The 18549-nt window shown below is 39.6% G+C and overlaps 1 non-coding gene and 1 pseudogene across 2 annotated transcripts; one reads left to right on the forward strand and one right to left on the reverse strand.

Moving 5' to 3' along the window:
- The first annotated feature begins 7152 nt into the window (after window positions 1-7152).
- Window positions 7153-7793, forward strand: LOC101003961 (annotated as a pseudogene). The gene has a single exon (XR_002522058.2). The product of XR_002522058.2 is annotated as a chromobox protein homolog 3 pseudogene (transcript).
- Window positions 7794-16909: 9116 nt separating this feature from the next.
- LOC116274267 lies at window positions 16910-17011 on the reverse strand. Its single transcript, XR_004182903.1, has one exon. It is a non-coding gene; the product is annotated as a U6 spliceosomal RNA (small nuclear RNA).
- Window positions 17012-18549: the final 1538 nt, after the last annotated feature.

Raw genomic sequence — 18549 nt, forward strand, 5'->3', positions numbered from 1 at the left:
TAAAGATATGTATATTTAGGCCGGGCGCGGTGGCTCATGCCTGTAATCCCAGCACTTTGGGAGGCTGAGGCGGGTGGATCACCTGGGGTCAGGAGTTTGAGACCAGCCTGGCCAACATGGTGAAACCCTGTCTCTACTAAAAAATACAAAAATTAGCCAGGCATGGTGGTAGGCACCTGTAATCTCAGCTACTTGGGAGGATGAGGCAGGAGAATCGCTTGAACCCAGGAGGCAGAGGTTGCAGTGAGCCGAGATCACGCCATTGCATTCTAGCCTGGGGGAGAAGAGCAAGACTTTGTCTCAAAGAAAAAAAAAAAGAAGAAGAAGATCTATATATTTAGAATTAGCCAGCCATAATCAGTTTAGATGATCCCAATTACATTGGCAACATCCAAAGCACTGCAATCAGGAGCCAGTTGAATATATGCCTTCTTCCCACCATCAGGCATGATCGGAGTGTTAACTTTGGCCGCACCAGTGTCATAGAGCTTCTTTATAGACTGTTTGAGGTGGTGCTTGTGGGCTTTCATTGTGGTTCATCCAGAGTAAACGCCAAGTGTGGTGTTGTCCTTTAGCTTCTTCATGGCGGACTCAGTGGTCAGTGGGAACTTGATGATGGCAGAGTGGTCAAGCTTGTTTCTCCTCGGGGTGCTCTTCCAAGGATATTTGGGCTGCCTTCAGAGTTGCAGTGATTTGGGCTGTCAGAAGGAGGTTGATGTGCGGCTCTTCTTTTTATGTGGCTGTGGATGCCTCTCAGCACTGCCTTCTTGGCCTTCAAAGCCTTCGCTTTGGCTTTGGCTTTAGGAGGGGTGGGAGCTTCCTTCTTCACCTTCAGCGACATCTTGTGAAAAGGGCCACTCCTCCGTTTTCTAACAATATCTGTGTGGGGCCAGATTTTCTTCATATATTGAAATAAAAATACATATCACAACAGCATAAATGCAGAAGTAGATATGAGAACCCAGTTATCTTTTTTCATTTTTTGAGACGAGGCCTCACTCTGTCACCCAGGCTGGAGGGCAGGGGTGTGACCATGGCTCACTGCAGCCTTGACCTCCTGGGCTCAAGCGATCCTCCCACACCAGCCTCCTGAGTAGCTGGGACTACAGGTACACACCACCATGCCTGGCTAATTAAAAATAATTTCTTCATAGACATAGAGATCTCACTGTGTTGCCCAGGCTGGTCTTGAGCTCCTGGCCTCAAGTCTTCCTACCTTGGCCTCCCAAAGCACTGAATGAGCCACCTCACCCAGCCCAGTTGTCTTGTATTATTCCAGATATTAAAAAGATGTACCAAAATGTAAAACAATGTTTCTCTTCTTTTTTCTTGGAAAATATAGTTATGCTTTATAAAAATATGTTATTTATGTTAGCAAGTAGTGGGGTTATTATTATTTTAATAAAACTAATTTTTAAAATTTTAAGAATTTCTCAGTTCTGATTTTAAATGCTGTAAATATATACTATTTACATAATCTAAAGTTTTTTGAGGTCCTCAGTGGCATTTAAGAAGTGAGGCAGTGGTGTGCTGGAGCTGGCTGGTCCTGCTCACAAAAGCCAATCATATGCATCTCTTTCCAACTCTGCATTCAACGACATCATATTGGTGCCTTGAAATTGGTCACAGGGATGTATTTACAAAACAGAAAACAGAAATGCTATGAATCAGAGCTTTTTTAAAAAGTTGCTTATTAAACATAGACCAGTATGTCACTCTGTAAAAGAATCCTGAAATCAAAATGTTGGTGAAACACTGGTCTATTGGCTACCTCTATTTCTCTCCTCTGTCCCCTACCCACAGGGAATCTTCCTGAATCATTCTTTCATTTGTTCAATAAATATTCATTGAGTATCTCTATTTTCTAGGCATTATACTGGGAAATGGAGATGAGAAGATGAATAATTTAGGAATGTATTTGTGATTATAGAGTTCTTTGTTTAGCAGAGACGTGTGATAATGGTTGTGCTAGAAGTTGTTAATGGTAGTATAATAGGAGAGAAATTTCCAACCTAGACCAGGGCATGGGGGCAGAGGAGGGACTCCTAGGAGGGTGTCTGTATCAATTAGCATCCAATCAGGAGATAGAAACCACACTAAGATAATTTAAAGGAGGAAATTGTTCACTAGGTACAAAGTTGTTAACCAGGTAACCAAAAAGACAAAAGGAAAACACTAAGTTATTATTGGAAGTAGCAATTGCAGGAAGCAGCTGCCACACTGAGGCTGGTGGAATAAAGACACTGGAATGACTAAAATTTAGAAGCTTGAGTACAGTCCCATGGAGCTGAAATTCGGATACCAGAAGATGAGGCACTGCTCACCTGGTACTGTTGTCTCTGAGGTGGGACAAAATGAGGATGGTTCTGCAACTACAGGAAAAACTGCAAACTGAGTTAAGCTGCCGCTATGAGAGAAAATAATGTGTCTACTAGTGTGAAGAAATAATGCTATGGTAAGGCTCACAGGCATAAAAAGCAGGGATAGAGAAAACATGTAAGAAGTCCCTTCACCCTCCTCCCCGCCTTCAGTATCCTTCTAGAACACTCTTAACAGCAGTGCCTAACAGGAAGCCAGCTGGCAAAGCAGAAATGTGGTTTGAAGAGTTCCTGAACCAGCATTATCATGCAGAGTTCAGAAGGGTGCATTTTCAGCTGAAAGATAATGGCTTGGTAACTGACAAAGTCTATCTCTTGGCTACTCAGCATCCATATTTACCCAACTATATGTATTCAGTCTTCTAACCACCAACAAAAAGAACTTTACATTTCCACCCAAGATTCAACTATCCTATATATGAATGAAGACATTTTTACCCTCTCCCAAAATGAAAAGATACAAAGTGCTAATACTCATTGAATCAATTTCTGGGATACAGTCATGCCACCCATCTCTGTAGCATGTCAGTTACTCCTCAAATTCAGTCACAGTCTCACCTGAATGTTCTTCTACTAAAGACTAATTTGTACCGTTAACCTCTAGACAAATTTGTTTAAAATAATAAGGGAAAGAAGGAGAGAGGGAAATAGTTTCTCTCTCTCTTTCTAGACACACACACACACACACATACACACACACAAATACATACATAGTAAGCAAGGATGAAAATATCCAAAGCTTTTTTATAACTGACCACAAGACCATAGTTGATATTTATCATTTCTCTCTTCCTTTCTATGTTTCATTTGTCCTCAGGTAGCACCTCAGCTTATTGGAGTTCTTTGCTCAGTAGTGTGATCCAAACTTTCAATACTGGAGTATATGAATATTCAGTTGTCCCTAACAGTTTTAAAATTGCTATAGTTTTATATTAAATTTCATTATTGTACATGGAAATACTAAGAGGTTCCTCAGAGAATCCCAGACATAGTTTCTCCCTGGTCCCAGACACAGTCCACAGAACCTTCATCGTGTAGCAGCAACTCAATTCTTCCTCAGTAATTTGGAGGCAATCATCCCAGCCCAAAAGGGCCAGGTGTCAGTCTCAACTTTCAATTCAGTGCAGACATTGTTGTGTTTCCTGGCAAAAATATTCTGCCATTGGGAACCAAGACCTCCAAAAACCAACAGAAATGAAAAATTGTAAGTATGAAAGGCAAAACTTCTGTGAGTGGTCATGAGGTGGAATATTTGAAGATATCTATTCCCACTACCCTCTTGATTCTTGGACCATTGTATTTTGGTAATAGAAGAGACAGCATCACCTATTGGTTGCTGATTCAAAGCGTATTTCAATCTAACAGAACTCCATTCCTCAACTGGCATTGCAAGGAGTTCAAGAGGCAATTCCTCCATTCAATTAAGCCAACTGCTTCTGGATGGTGGGGGTCTATGGTAAGATCAGCAAATTCCATGGGAATGAGCCCATTGCTGCACTTCTTTGGCTGTGAAATGAATTCTTTGATTAGGAGCAATGTTGGAATGCCATAATGGTAAATAAAGCATTCTGAAATTCCGCAAATGGTTATATTTGCAAAAGCACCACAAACAAGGTAAGCAAATTCATATCCAAAACACATGTCTATTCTAGTGGGGACAAATCTCTGCCTCCTCTATAATACAGGGATCCACTGTCATCAGTCTGTGCTTGGTAGCTGGCTGGTCTTCTAGGGAATAGTGCTATACTGGGCGCTCAGTGCTGTTATTCTCTGCTATTGGTCCTTTAAGCACTCCTCAGTAACAGTAGCCAGGTCAGCCTGTGATGTTAAGCCTGTGAATGGCCTCCATTCTTGATCCTGTGACCACTTTATACATGAGTTCATTCAGTGGGCTGTATGATGGCTGGTGAAAGAGGCTGAGTGATATATAAGAATATGACACTTTTTCTACACTATTATTGAGAGCTTCCTCTATAGCAGATACTCTTTGGAGGGCATTCACATGAAATATAAGTGTCTTCATGCTGTACCCATTATGAGAGACGTATCCACACACTTCTTTCCCAGGCCTCTTCTTACCAATATTCAAATCCTATTCTTATCAAGTCCCTGAACATCCAGCCAAGCTCTAAGAAACTGCCCATGAATCAGAGTAAGTCCATACTTATAGCTATTTCTGAGTTCAGACAAAGTGGATAACCAAGTGTATTTTTTTAAGTTCTGGGCTTGGGTGTATTTTACATTACCACCATCCAGAGACACTCCTGAGTGGAAGTGTGCTATTGCACTGTCCACTCCAGTTTGCCCCAGAATACTGTCTTACCATCTGTGAATACAGCCTGAACTTCCTCCTCATTCAACTGGTAATAAGAAACTTCCTAGTGAGGCCACAGGTATGGATTGAAGGAGAAGGGCCAGGAGTTGATGTTGAAGGAGTAAAGCCATCTACTTAGGTAACTTAGTTGGGTCTTCTGGATGTGTGCGAGGTCAATCTCTTTTATACTATTTCTACTTGGTGGGAGGTTGCTTCTGTGAGCACTTGACTTTATGCAGCCAACTTTTATGGCTAGGAAGGGCATACAATTCATAATGGAAAACTCAGGCGACACGTAAGGCATTCAGTACGAGTATCGAGCTGGAGCTGTTTCTGGAAAGGAGAATGGTTATCTTGAGAAGAGTCATAGATTGGCTTCAAAACCCTGAATTTTACATTATGATTCTCCAATTGTTGTTTGGCAGAGACTTCCTGCAACATCCTACTTGCCACAGACATGCCAAGTATCATTGCATCTACTGGTTATAAAGAAGAGCAATTTACACTTCAGTCTATACTTGCTCTGGTCCCCCTCAGAACTGGCGGCTTTATTGATTTAATAAGATTACTTGTAAATGGGAATTGAAGTAGCTCACTCGAATGTAGGAGATATTACCTCTAAAATCCAAATGGGTCTACCTAGTGTTTTTTCTCTACTGGGGGACTTTGCAAGGTGCAGCAACTTATCTTTCACTTTGGTGGCAATATTTTGAGATGTTCCATACCACGTGACCCCCAGGAATTTCACCGAGGTAATGGGCTTCTGAATTTTCATGGGGGTTTATTTCCTATTCTCTAGTTCACATGGGTCTTATTAAATCATCTAAAATACTTGCCACTTCCTGTTCAGGTCCTGATCAGATCCAATCAACATAATGGTATCAATGCAGTGGACTAGTGTGATTTTATGTGAACTGTCAAGATTATCATAATCTCTGCAGATTATATTATGGCAGAACACAGGAGTGTTGACATAGTTCTTAGGCTACTTCAGGTAAAAACAAACTGTTTCTGGTGGTCCTTGCAAACTGGTATAGAAACAGAAATATTTGCAAGTCAATAATGGCACACTAAGTGCCAGGGACTCTTGATTTGTTCCAGAAATGAGATGATATCTAAATATCAACCGCAGTTGGAGTCACCTAATTAAGTTTTTGATAACATGTGGTTATTCTCTGGATCCCTCCAACCTTTGTATAGGCTGAAGGGGCAAATTGAATGGGGAGTGAGAGGTATGACTACCCTTGCTTTTTGTCACATCTTTAATGATGAAGCTAATCTCTGAAGTTCCATCAGGGATAAGGTATTACTTGTGGTTTCCAATACTGGTAAGGGCAGGAATTTCCAGGGGCTTCCACTTGACTCATTTTTACCATAATGGCCCTCAATGGGTAAAGATTCAATGAGACCACTGCAGAACATGCAACAGAATTCTCCTGCCTCTGAGTTATCCCACCTGAGTAAGGAGAGAGCTGCCTTATGTGTCCACTCCCTCAATTACTGGCTGAGGGCTGTTCTCACATATAGGAGGAATAGAATCTGGAGGCCAGAGAGAAACCGAACAGGGCACCTGCAGCATCTGCTACAGTTATTTGGATGGGGAGGTTTCTGAGTTCTACTTTTAACGCATTCAGAAGTTAATGACATCTAGCAGGCTGTTGGATTAGTGAGTCTGAAATTGAGGAGAGAGAGTTCTAGCTCTTCCCCTATATTCCCATGGCTCTGTGCTTAGCTCTGTCATAGCATTTACTATGCTTTACTTGAATGACCTACTTATGTGCTTGCCTTTTGACCAGAATGGAAAGGGGCAGTATCTTTTTTTGTTGTTGCTTTTCTGAAGTGCCCATTCTGGGGCCTGCCACACAATAGTTGCTCGTTAAGTGAAGTGCATGTTTTCCTCCTCACCAATATTCCTGTGCTGTTTTAGAAAACTCTTCCAGAAATGGTACAGTAACAGCTAATATATAACAAAGAGAGCATCAGCTGCATTTGGACACTGGCCCTGTGCCTAGTTACCTTTGGGCAGTGGGGAAAATACTCTTCCCAGGGAAAGCTGGAGTGGTTGGAGTCTATAATTAACATATAGTGTGTATGCTAATATTATATGTCCTATACTAGGATACAATGCAATGTACATGCATTTAATTGATTGTCTTGCACTCTAAAAGAACGCTAAGTCATTTATTGACACCACGTGCAATTCCTAAAACTCAAAAATTGACTGATAGTATTCATACAGAGTTTACGTTATTTCCTGAGAATAAAAACAATGAATTACTAACAGTAAGGCAAAACAGGCCAGGCACAGTAGCTCACACCTGTAATCCCAGCACTTTGGGAACCTGAGGTGGGCAGATCACCTGAGGTCGGGAGTTTGAGACCAGCCTGGCCAACAAGGGGAAACCCCATCACTACTAAAAATACAAAATATTGACGCTGCAGACCTGCGACCCAGAGCACCTCGGAGGCAGTGAATAATAGCTCTTCAAGTCTGCAATAAAAAATGGCCTCCAATAAAACTACATTGCAAAAAATGGGGGAAAAAAAAACAGAATGGAAAGAGTAAAAAAGTTGAAGAGGCAGAGCCGGAAGAATTTGTGGTGGAAAAAGTACTAGATCGACGTGTAGTGAATGGGAAAAGTGGAATATTTCCTGAAGTGGTAGGGATTTACAGATGCTGACAATACTTGGGAACCTGAAGAAAATTTAGATTGTCCAGAGTTGATTGAAGCATTTCTTAACTCTCAGAAAGCTGGCAAAGAAAAAGATGGTACAAAAAGAAAACCTTTATCTGACAGTGAATCTGATGACAGCAAATCATAGAAGAAAAGAGATGCTGCTGACAAACCAAGAGGATTTGCCAGAGGTCTTGATCCTGAAAGAATAATTGATGCCACAGACAGCAGTGGAGAATTGATGTTTCTTATGAAATGGAAAGATGAGGCAGACTTGGTGCTAGTGAAAGAGGCAAATATGAAGTGTCATCAAATTGTAATTGCTTTTTATGAAGAGAGACTAACTTGGCATTCTTGTCCAGAAGATGAAGCTCAATAATTGTTCACATTGTTTTTTTATATATATTTATATATATATATAAAAAATTTGGGTCTTGGATTTTGATTTACTAGTGTGACGAAATAACTACATCCTAATGAAAATCAAGTTTGATATGTTTGTTTTGAAAGTAGCATTGGAAGAGTTGTTGGGAATTTTTTTTGCATCCACAGCACTGGTTACTTTGAACAAATAAATAAAAGCTTTCTGTAGTTGCTTCCTTTATCAGAAAAGAAAAAAAATACAAAAAATTAGCTGGGCATGGTCGCAGGCACCTGTAATCCCAGTTACTAGGGAGGCTGAGGTAGGAGAATTGCTTTAACCCAGGAGGTGGAGGTTCCAGTGAGCTGAGACCATGCCACCACACTCTAGCCTGGGTGACAGAGTGAAACTCCATCTCAAAAAAAAAGAAAAGAAAAGAAAAAGAAAACCCAGTAAGACAAAGTATATGAATCATACTGTTTCTTATAAATAGGAAATTGATTATCACAACAAACCTGTATATGAAAGAAAATGCAGTTTGGTCTGAAATAGAATTTCAGTGTATATTTTAGAGTCATTAAAACCTAATGATCAAGTTCCTTCAGTAGCATTAACAAATAAACAGGTGTTTGATTCCCAGTACTTGTGCAACTGGTTGGGATAAGATCAGAAGTTACCATAGTTCAGTGGCTTCTGAGAACATACAGCACTCTACACTTACAAAGAAATAAAACAATAACTGCTTGGTTTACATTATTATTGCTCAATATGCTACATACTATAATTCATCAAAAATATTTATACTTTTCAATTGAGTATCCTGAGGTTTTTGTTTTGTTTCATTTTGTTTTAAATGGAATCACCGGAAGGTTAGCATAATTTGGAGCCAGAATTGCCCACACAGCTGTCAGGTTTCCTGGGCACATTGCAGATCTGAATTTGGGTCATAAACAGCTTGGAGATTTCTGACCTCAGGGGCTGTAGGGGAAATCGAATTAAGCCTGTGAGAGGTAGCACATAGCTTTCCTCCATGGTGACCCACTTTGTTCACCTCTCAGGACAAAAAAGGAAAAGACAGCTGGGTGGCAACAGCCAAAGCCATCTGTTGTAGAAATGGGCACAGAGTTCAGATTTGCAAGGACAGGGCAATATAAAAACCAAAGCAAAGAGAAAGAAATAGGTAATTACTGAAATGTCCTTGTAAGAAATAAACAGGCAATGTTAATTCTTATCCAAACATTTTATGAATGTAATATTCATCAACTGTTATTGATGCTGATCCTTGGGCTTGGCAACAACATTCTTGGTATGCAAAATTTGTTTATATAGTTTGTGTGCAGGTTGGTTCATCCAATTACCTAATAAGGACAAGGTTCAGTTTTCATATTGACCAGTTAGCTCTGTACAGAGAAAAGCTCTGCTGCTTTGCTCTAGCTTGTATGCTATCCAATTCAGGTCTCTTCTAAGCACGGGTTTTGATCATGTGAATAGTTTGGAATACACTGTTACAATTATTGGAAGAACAACTTAAAACAATGTTTTCTTTTATATGGGTAAGAAGATAAGTGACAATAAGAAATACTAGTTACCCTTACCAAGCCCTTATCACAAACTATGTTGCACTTAAGCTGTCTCTCTCTCTCTATTGTTTCATTTAATCCTTATAAAACTGCCATTTTTCAGGTAAGGAAACGGGCTTTGAAAAGTTAAGTAGCTTGACATATAAGTCATATAGAGATAAAATAGTAAAGCTGAAATTTGAACCCAAGATAATAATTTACATTTGCTTAGCATTTTATGGTTTACTAATTGTGTTTACATACATTCTTTCACTTAATCTTCCCAGACAGTCTTGTGAGATAGTCAGTAGTTATAACCTTACTTTTACAAATGCGGGAGAAGGGGCTTTCAGAGGTCACTCAGCTAGCAGATTTCAGAGCCAGTACAAAAAGTCGAGTGTGCTGATTCCAGGTTTCAAGATCTTTTAACTATTAGACAGCCAAGGTCTGGGATATGTGTATTTATTGTGAAGTTCAAGTCTGTATAGTACAAAATGAAATGTAGATTTCATAATTATCCAGATTATTCAGGCTTTAGAGGGTCCAGATGCTTCATTTTTGTTTAATGAAATTAACAACATAACCGGACAGGGGGAGTGGGTGGGAGGGGGTGAATAATGAGAAATTACTTTTAATGGGTACAATGTATATTACTCAGGTGATGGATACCCCAAAAGTCCTGATTTCACCATTATACAATCTATGCATGTAACAAAATTACACTTGTATCCCATACATTTATACAAATTTAAACACACACACACAAAAGACCTTCATATTTACCCACTCTAGAAGTTGTGTAGTTAACTGATTAAAATCACATGGAATGTATTTTCTTTTTTCTATTTTAATGTTTATATATTAGCTATATAATAAGTTCTTATTTAATGTCATTGATAGAGTCTTGGAAACTTCAACTTTAAGGGAAATGAGGTATAATAAAATGAATTTTACCATAGGCTAATTGATACAAAAAACAGTTAAGTTTCTACAGCATATTTCTTGCCACAAAAAAAAAATCACCAAACTTCTAAATAAAGATCTCAGACATTTCTAATATTAAACATTAAAATAAATGTGAGCTAGTTAAAAGAAATTAAGAATATAAATAAAATGTTACCAGTGAAGCATATGGAATATTATAAACAAATTTTTCTAGAGATGGGAGGGGGGGGTGTCTCACTATTTTGCCTAGGCTGGTCTTGAACTACTGGTCCCAAGCGATCATCCTGCCTCAGACTTCCAAAGGGCTGTGATTATAGGCACGAGTCATCACAACTGGCCAGACTATATATTTTTATACAATGGAATTATATGGCAATAAAATTTACTATAGCTATAGGCAAACATGGATGAAGCCAAAAACGAAGTTGGAAAAAAAAGTCACAGAAAAATATACTCAGTGTGATTTCACTTATATAAACTTTAAAAACTAAACAACATATTATTTAGGGATACAGATAAACTATTTTTAAAAGGAAGGGAATGATTAACTGAATATTTGGTACTAGGGTTACTTTCGGAGAGAGAGAGAGAGTAGGGGATGTGATCCAGGAAGAGCATCCAGAGGTTTCACATTATATTCTATTGATTAACTTGGGTAGTGGATACATGATTACTTGTTTTATCGATGGTATTTACTTATTTATATTTTTAGAGAGAGGGTCCTGCTTTGTTGCCCAGGCCAGAGTGCAGTGGCTCGAACATAGCTTACTGCAGCCTTCAACTCCTGCCTCAGCCTCCTGAGTAGCTAGGACTACAGGTATGCACCACCATGCCTGGCAAATTTTAAAAAAGTTTTGTAGATATGAGGTCTCTCTATGTTGCTCAGGCCGGTCTTGAACTCCTGGCCTCAAGTGAACCTCCCTCCTTGGCTTCCCAGAGTACTGGATTACAGGTGTGAGCTACCATGCCCAGCCTTTATTAATGGTCTTTACATTGAACATACGTATACTCTCTTGTTTGTGTATTTTACAATACAATTTTATATATATATATATATACACACACACACACACATATATATATCAATCAGAAAAGAGACCAGAAGAATGTACATTACCACAATAACATTAGTTGTATTAGATTGTTTGGTTACAGGTGATTTTATTTTTCTTTTTCCACATTTTCTGTAGTGTGCTATTATTACTTTCATGATTAAAATAAGTAACCCTGGCCAGGAGTGGTGGCTCACGCCTGGTAATCCCAGCACTTTGGGAGGCCGAGGTGGGCGGATCATGAGGTCAGGAGATCAAGACCATCCTGGCTAACATGATGAAACCCCGTCTCTACTAAAAATACAAAAAAATTAGCCGGGTGTGGTGGTGGGTGCCTGTACTCCCAGCTACTTGGGAAGCTGAGGCAGGAGAATGGCGTGAACCTGGAAGGTGGAGCTTGCAGTGAGCCGAGATTGTGCCACTGCACTCCAGCCTGGGCGACAGAACCAGACTCCATCTCAAAAAAAAAAAAAAAAAATATATATATATATATGTGTGTGTGTGTGTGTGTGTGTATATATATATATGAAATATGTAGTTACTCTGAAGTAAAATAGACCACTTAAGGATTTATTATTCTATGTGGAATAATATGTGGAAAATAAATGTGGAAAAAGAAAACCAAAATCACCTGTAACCAAACAATCCAATACAACTAATGTTGTTGTGGTAATGTACATTTTTCTGGTCTCTACTCAGGAGGCTGAGGCTAGAGAATCACTTGAACCTGGGAGGCGGAGGTTGCAGTGAGCTGAGATTGCGCCATTGCACTCCAGCCTGGGCAACAAGAGTGAAGATCTGTCTCAAAAAAAAAAAAAAAAAAAAAAAAAGAAGAAGAAGAAATAAAGTAAAATAAGTAACCCTTACAGGGAAATGGCAATAATCTCACTTAGCCTAAACAAGTGAAAACTATAACCTGAAGTAGTTTTAGTTAGGATAATGGGTTTCACAAATATACCGGAAGCACCAATGTCAAAAGGACATCCGGAAGGTGGAAGTTCTACCCACGTGTACTCTTGCGTTGCTTCGATGTTGTTAATCTGTTCTTGTGCAGAACTGCTCATTCTTAAAAATATACAAAACATTCTGAGTTGAAAGGAGAAGACAGTCACACAGTGAAATCTCTCTCTCCCTCCTGAGACAACTATCCTCTCCGTTTTGCTGCTATCCTTTCTACACACTGCTATCGTTGGGAAACTTGCACAACAGTATTGTGATTTGTAATTCTGCTCTCTCCCATTAGGCTCTGAGCTCTCTGAGAGTAGAGTCTAAACCATAGTCATTTTGTATCTACTGTTTCCTCCACTATGTCTGGAATAATTAGCTGCCCAGACAACTTTTATTAAACTGAACAAAAGAAGCAATGAAGATTTTTAAATGCTACATTTATAAGACACATGGCTATGGAAACCTGAATATTCTTGGAAGCTAATCTTCACGCAGAATGAGTCAATATGTTTCTGTCCTGTTTAAATACAAAATCTTGAGATAGTATATTATTTATGTCCATCATAAAAACTTAACAAATATTGCACAACACAATAAGCACAATAAATTCGTAACTTCTGGCACATTTCAAAAGAAGTTTCTTTTCTATGAACTCTTTTTGTCCACCTCTTACCATCTCTACCTCCTAGAATCCAGCACAGGCTGTAAACCTCAAACCTGTTATTTTTAGCAGTGAGTTAGCAGAGGGCCTTGACTTCCTCTTAGAATGATGGTATGCAGCTCCTGAGAATATAACAGCAGAGCTAATAATGGTAGAATCATCAGAGTATTTGCTGATTACCATCTTCTGTTATAAAGACTTTAAAAACCCTTCCTTGTAGTAAGGTGGAAAAGAAGCCACATGTCTGCAAAATAGTCCTTATCAGGAGGAATAGGAACACAGCACAATTTCTTTCTGGCCCCTAAACATTTGCAAACTACTGATACAACACACTCACATGATGTCTCAGATCTTTAGACACCTCCCCCAGGCAGAAAAGAAGGAGCCTCATTTTACTTCCCCTGCTGGCTTTCCTGAGATTTGAGTGGTGGGACTGTGTTGAAACTGGCTGGCTTTTTTTAAGAAACATGTTAATTCAAAACTCTAGGGTAAGGGTAGTTGATCCTGGTAGGCCTGGTCTGTCTAGACAGTTTCTTTTCAGATTAGTTTGACAGAGATAAGATAAGATTTCTCAAAAGCATATTTGCTTTCTATTGAAGAAAAACAAAAAACAAAGGAAACACACCCCCCCCACCCCACCCCCACACATGTATGCAGGTGACCAGTGATTAAATTTCCTAATAAAACACCCAATCCCAATTGCCTGTGCTTAAACTAACCTAAACTACTGATGCAGCCATTTTGAGTGAACTTAATAGGAAACATAGCCAAATAGATCTTCTTCCTGGTATTCGAGAAGAAGGAAAATAAAACAATTCAGATATAAGCTTGATCTATGTAACATAGTCACTAGGCTTGATTTATGTAATATAGTAACTATATGTCACTGTAAAATAGTGGTTAAGAGTGTGGATACTAGAGTCAGATTGTCTAGGTTTGAACACCGATTCCACCACTGTCTAGCTGTGGGATTAAGTTACATAAACTCCCTGGGCCTCTATTTCTGGGCCTGTGTGATGGTACTTACCACTTGTGTGTGTTACAGGCATTAAAGTTATGTCAGGACATATAAATCACTGAATATGGTGCTTGACAACTTCATTATTGATTACTACATGTAGATTATTATAAAGCTAATGAAATTTAGCTTCAGGGGCCCTCATTTGCACAGACTCTCTCCAAGTTCTCAGGAGTGGCTCCAGCAGAGTGTTCATGTGACGGTTAATTTTATGTCAACTTGACTGAACTAAGGGATGCCCAGGTAGCTGGTAAAACACATTATTTTGGGGTGTATCTATGAAAGCATTTCCAGAAGAGAAGGGCATTTGGATCAGTAGGCTAGTAAAGAAGACCACCCTCGCCAATGTGGGTGGACATTATCCACTATGCTGATGGCCTGAACAGAACAAAACGGCGGAGGAGAAGGGTGAATTTTCCCTTGCTGCTTGAGCTGGGACATTCATCTTCTCCTGCCTTGGATATCAGTGCTCCTGACTCTCAGGCCTTTGGACTTGCACTGGGACTTAACACTATTGGTTTCCCTGGTTCTCAGGCCTTTGGGTCTTGTACTGGAACTACACCACCTGGTTTCATGGGCCTCCAGCTTGCAGACAGCAGATTGTGGGATTTCTCAGCTTCCATAATTGCACAAGCCAATCCCTCATTATAAATCTCCTTCTATGTACAGTCATGCATTGCTTAATGATGAAGATAAGTTTTGAGAAATGCATCATTAGGCAATTTTATTATTGTGTAAACATCATAGAGTGTACTTACACAAATTTTGGTAGTATAGCTTACTACACACCTAAGCTATATGGTATAACCTACTGTCCTAGGCTACAAATCTTTGCAGTATGTTAGTGTACAGAATACTGTAGATAACGCTAACACAATGGTAAATATTTGTGTATTTAAACATATCTAAACAGATAAAAGCTACAGTAAAAATACAATGTTATAATATTATGGAACCACTGTTATATATATGGTGTATTACTGATCGAAACATCATTTTGCTGTGCACGACTATATATCTATATATATCCTATTGGTTTTGTTTCTCTTGAGAACCCTGACTGATATAGTTCACATATATATTTTTTTTGAGTTTTGTGAAAGTAAGTGATTTTAACCACAATCAGTTAAGGCTGCTATCTTTCTCCATGTCAAATTTCACTGTATCATTTTCCCTTGAATTTAGAGGTGCTTGAGTGTCTACCAGCATTTTGGGGATCTAAGGGGAAGTAGAGTTGAGAACATATCATTTAACTAAAATTTAAAAACACATTTTGGATTGTTCCAATAAAACAATGAGAAATTATAAAATCCTAATTTGGATATAAAAGAAAGGTGTTGGCCGGGCGCGGTGGCTCAAGCCTGTAATCCCAGCACTTTGGGAGGCCGAGGCGGGTGGATCACGAGGTCAGGAGATCGAGACCATCTTGGCTAACATGGTGAAACCCCGTCTCTACTAAAAATACAAAAAACTAGCCGGGCGTGGTGGCGGGTGCCTGTAGTCCCAGCTACTCGGAGGCTGAGGCAGGAGAATGGCGTGAACCTGGGAGGCGGAGCTTGCAGTGAGCCGAGATTGCGCCACTGCACTCCAGCCTGGGTGACACAGCCAGACTCCGTCTCAAAAAAAAAAAAAAAAAAAAAGAAAGGTGCTCTGTTTTGTTATCTAAAAGTGCTTTTAATGAAGAACTAAGCGAAAATTTACATAAAAAGTTAATGGGATATGAAATAAAAGTGATAAAAATGCATGACGAGATTTGCTTCTTGTTCAGATACCAAGAAGCAAACTATGTATAATACTTTTTTCCAGATCATTCGAAAACCAGTGCTTCCTTAGAAGGAAAAGAGAAATTTTTAGAAGTAATGGGTAAACTATTGGATTGTTTGATACTCTATTAAGAGGAAGGAATCATAAAATCATATAAAAATATAGAAATTTCTTGCTGATTTGATACAAAATACTGACACTGACAAAGATGACACAAACCTCAAAATATGCTTCTGCAATAAAAAAACAGATGAGAAGCTAAATAATGAGTCTGTCCGTTTTCACTGGTATCCTGGATTTTTTATAGCTCGTATGCAGAAAAAGCTTGGTAAAGATTTTCCCAAATCTGATATCAACCATAAAATATACTATGGTATTAATAATGAATTATAAAACTGAAATAAACATTTTAAAACAGCAACAATTTTAAAAAAACAAAAGTTGATTAGCCATGTTAGAGGAAAAACTAAATTTTAAAAAATGTTCCCTACAGAAAATTATATTAATATATTATTATCATATGAAGAGGTGATCAGAGAGCATACAGCCGAAAATATTGGTAAAAAGTTATATAGCCGTATGTCAGGCAGTTTATTAATAAAAAATATTATGGGATTTTCCAGATTTTTTGTGTTTGTGAATGTAAAAGACTATTTTCCAGATATGGTCATCGCAGTATCCACATGCTCTTGTGATAAGGTGATTGACACCGCTCTCCTTGAGAGGTGGAATCTATGTTCCCTCTCTTTGAACCTGAGCAGATGTGACTGTAGCTTAAAGGACGTTGTAGTTGACAGAATAAAGGTCCCTCAAAAATGTCCACATCCTATTCCTCACCACCTGTGAATATGTTATGTAATATAGCAAGGTGGAATTAAGGTTGCAAATCTGACCTTTTTTCTTTTTTTTTTTCCTCTGGTTTTTTGTTTTTGTTTTTGTTTTTTTGAAACAGGGTCTTTCTCTGTCACCCAGCCTAGAGTGCAGTGGCGTGAACATGGCTCACTGCAACCTTGACCCGGACTCAAGTGATTCTCCCACCTCAGCCTCCCAAGCTGAGACTACAGGCGCATGCCACCATGCCTGGCTAATTTTTAAAAATTTTGTAGAGATAACATCTTGCCATGTTGCCCAGGCTGCTCTAGAACCCCTGGGCTCAGGCAATCCTCCCACCTCAGCCTCCCAAAGTGCAGGAATTACAGACATGAGCCACCATGCCCAAACTTTTCTTTTTCTCAAAAATACAGAACACTTCACAAATTTGCCTGCCATCCTTGCATGGGGGCCATGCTAATCTTCTCTGTAACATTCCAATTTTAATATATGTGGTGGCTCGCGCCTGTAATCCCAGCACTTTGGGAGGCTGAAGTGGGCAGATCACTTGAGGTCAGGAATTCAAAACCAACCTGGCCAAGAGGGCAAAACCCCATCTCTACCAAAAATACAAAAATTAGCAGGGCGTGGTGGTGCACACCTATAATTCCAGCTACTTGGGAGGCTGAGACAGGAGAATCACTTGAACCCAGGAGGCAGACGTTGCAGTGAGCCGAGATCGTGCCACTGCACTCCAGCCTGGGTGACAGAGTAAGACTCCACCTCAAAACAAACAAACAAACAAAAAAACCCCCACACAAAAACAAACCAAAAAAACAAAAACAAAAACAAAACAATTTTATGTGATGCTGAAGCAAGCACCAGCTGACCTTGAGATGGTGAGACTATACTGGACTATTCAGGTGGGCCTAATATAATCACTAAGGTCCTTGTAGTTGGAAGTGGGAGGCAGAAGAGTCAGAGTTAAGAGAGATCTGGAGATGCCATGATGCTGGCTTTAAAGATGGAGGAAGGGTCACAAGCCAAGGAACGCAGGTGGCCTGTAGATGCTGGAAAAGGCAAGAAAATGAATACTCTCTAGAGCCTTCAGAAGGACTGCAGCCCTGCTGCCACCTTGATTTTAGCCCAGTAAGGCCCATTTCGAACTTCTGACCTCCAGAACTATAATATGATAAACATTTGTTGTTTTAAATCCCTAAATTTGTGGTAATTTCCTAGACCATCAGTGTGAAACGAATACAGATGCTATCTGACTGCCAAGGCTGGTTTGTAAAAGGAGACACAGTGTTCACCCGATTTTCTTCAGGCCCTGACACCATGCCATGAGGAAACGGAAAGACCACGTGGAGTGGTTACATGTAAGTGTTCCATCCACCAGCCTCAGCTGAGGTCCCAGCCCACAGTCAGCATCACTCCAGACACGTTGAGTGGCAGCAAGATGATACCAGCCGCAGTTACCATCTGATTACAACTTCATAAGAAACCCTGAGCAAGGGCTGCCCAGCTGAGCTCAACCAACGCCCAGACCTGTGGGTGATGATAATAAAATTATTGTTGTTTTGAGTCACTAAGTTTTGGGGTGATTCATTGTACAGCAGTAGATAGCTGGAGCAGTGAGTATATAACAACTTTTAAAAATTGACACTTTGTCTTGAATTGTCTCGTTTTAAATAAGTATTCACTTTCATATTTAATTTTATATTTGTAAATCCTACCGTTTTTCCTAGAGAGAGCCCCTCCAAATAGTAAAGCTTCAAACCTACTGCCTTAAATCTGGTTCTACTTCTGCACGTAGCCACAATTTCTTATTCAGAATGTGGTAGAAAACATAAAAATATATGTAATTAAACAGACCTGAGGATCTTTGATATAAAGCAGTCTTTCCTTTCTTCTGAGACAGAGTCTCGCTCTGTCGCTGGGCTGAAGTGCAGTGGCGCGATCTCGGTTCACTGCAACCTCCACTTCCTGGGTTCAAGTGATTCTCCTGTCTCGGTCTCCCAAGTAGCTGGGACTACAGGCGTGCACCACCACGCCCAGCTAATT

This window comes from Papio anubis, chromosome 3, assembly GCF_008728515.1.
Source record: "Papio anubis isolate 15944 chromosome 3, Panubis1.0, whole genome shotgun sequence".
NCBI classification, from domain to species: domain Eukaryota; kingdom Metazoa; phylum Chordata; class Mammalia; order Primates; family Cercopithecidae; genus Papio; species Papio anubis.